General features: G+C 49.7%; 1 long non-coding RNA gene across 1 annotated transcript in view; it reads left to right on the top strand.

Moving 5' to 3' along the window:
- The first annotated feature begins 1,962 nt into the window (after positions 1-1,962).
- Positions 1,963-2,304, top strand: part of LOC106898781 — a 3,966-nt gene continuing 3,624 nt past the window's right edge. The window contains exon 1 of the long non-coding RNA XR_001413970.1: positions 1,963-2,035. This is a non-coding gene — a long non-coding RNA (uncharacterized LOC106898781). The remainder of the gene's footprint in view (positions 2,036-2,304) is intronic.

Below are 2,304 nucleotides of genomic sequence, written 5' to 3'. Positions count from 1 at the left end.
AACACTGAGAACTATATCCAAATTATTTCAACCACCATACATAACTCTCATGCATAAGCAGATTCTTAAGGAAATGGACACCATAACCATATGAAGTTATTCCAAGATGCAATGCAATGAAACACGCTATTGAACAAACTTGCTTTCACAGACTGAAGTCTTGCTTTCCTACAAGCTAACAAGTTTAACAGCTATATTAATACCTACCAAAAATAAATATCTGTCAAAAGCTGAGGGGACAGCTAATGTTTTGAGGAATAAGGAGTGTGCATTTACCAGTAAGTTGGCAGATCCTGTGTTGTCCAGGATACAAAGATGCAACAGCTTCAGCCAAGCTGTAGAGATAACATGTCACAAGATCAGAAGGTCCAAAAACACACATCTCATTTTACTAATTGCCATTTCATGGCATTCCAGACCATTCAGAAGTTTTATTGTCCATGTAACTTACAGGAAAAACCTCAGTTAATTGATGATCCATGATCCAGCATGAAACTTTAACTCTTTTAACACTAACTAAAAACATGCATTCACCATTTTTTCCTCTGGAGACAACTCTTTATGCTTTGGGCCATGAGCACTAGATGAGAGGAAAAACTCCACATGAAAAGTTGAAGCCAACTTCAGAGCTGTCGTGGGTGGAAGATGGGTGGGTGACATCACTGAAGATGTCAACTGTGCTGAAACAAACATACGAAGGGAAAAAGCCTTCTTCCCTCCTTTGATCTACACAGCAACACTTGTACAGTTGGTCCATGCCCCCATTTAGGTGCATCCATCTTGATTGGAGAAATACCCAAACATTGTCTTCAAAAGTAAAGGGAAATGGAATAGAAAACCAAACTGAAAGACAATACTTCAAATTGTTACCACACGTTTTATTTAATTAATGGCATAGTTTTTTATCATAGAGCAACTAATATGCCTACAGCTTATTCTCAATACAACTAGTCCTACTCTTTTCCCTGGCAATTCTGACTCTTCCACAAAAGCCAGTTACTGAAGTAACCCTTGAACCCATTATAGTTCTGGCAACTAAACAAGCAGAGAGGGTCACTGCAGGGGCTGGCTGCTATCCAAAAAAATGGTTTTAGACTGCTTTAGCTTCCCAATTCTGCTCATGCTAGATCAGTCAAGCACAAGGGGTAATGGTTTAGGAACTGAAAGAGGGGAGATTTAGACTAGATATTAAAAAGGTGGTGAGACACTGGAACAGGTTGCCCAGAGAAGTTGTGGATGCCCCATCCCTGGAAGTGTTCAAGGTCAGGCTGGATCCGGCTTTGAGCAACCTGGTCTAGTGGGAGGTGTCCCTGCCCATGGCAGGGGGGTTGGAACTAGATGATCTTTAAGGTCCCTTCCAACCTAAACCATGCTATGATTCTATGAAGATGCAAGGAAAATGGCAGGGCTATCTCGTTTGCCATTAGGTCACCATTAGAGTGGCTAAGATGCACTACAGAAACTGGAAGGCTTCCACATGAAGCCCAGCAGGATACACTAAAGCACTGTTTGGGAGCAACTCCACTGACCCCTTCCCCCTCTCGGCTCCTGGCTCTCCAAAGTGCAAATGCAGCAATGTCACCAAGGGCACAGCGCGCAGCAAAGGCCTGGGGTCAGGAACCTCTCTCTCAAACCAAGCCATTAATAGCTTTCTATGCGTAGATGCGGGGGAACTGCCTTCACACCTCCCTTCCTCCAAAAAGTGAAAGGAAAAGGAAGGGGTAGGGCACAGAAGGGCAGACCCCTGAGGCACGCCGGCCCCGGGAAGGGCAGCCCGAGCTGCCGGCCTTCCTCTGTGCCCACCGACATCGCCAGCCATGGCGGATTCCCCCCCCACACACTCTATCCCCCCATTAAACCTTTTCACCCATCTTGGCCGTTGAGAAACGTGTTTTCCTCGGTTTCTGGCTCGAACGTGCCCCCTACAGATAACGGCGGAGTAAAGCTCCGAAAGAGCCGGCGGCTCATCCCAAGCCGGGCTCGATCACTAATCACTTCCTTCACGCTCCTGCGGCGGGGTTGGAGGGACACGGAGGTGAGACGGCGCTCCCGCACGGTACCGCGCCTCGCTCTGCTCGAGAACCGGGCCCGCTCCATCTTCCCGGAGCGCGGTGCGAAGGGCTGCGCTAAGCGGGGCGCCGAGCCAAGGCGGGCTTCGCGGGGAGCCCCGCGGCCCGGCCACTCGCAAACATCCAGGCCCTCCCTCCCTCTCTCCCCTCAGGCCCCGCGGCGCGGCACCTCCCGCCTGACCGCTTCCCCCTGCCGCCGGCGGGGAAAGCCCACCCCGGCGGCCGACCAGGGCGG

This window comes from Calidris pugnax, unplaced genomic scaffold, assembly GCF_001431845.1.
Source record: "Calidris pugnax isolate Ruff unplaced genomic scaffold, ASM143184v1 scaffold188, whole genome shotgun sequence".
Lineage (NCBI taxonomy): Eukaryota > Metazoa > Chordata > Aves > Charadriiformes > Scolopacidae > Calidris > Calidris pugnax.
Note: the sequence above shows the minus strand (reverse complement) of the source record. Positions and strands in the feature narration are given on the sequence as shown.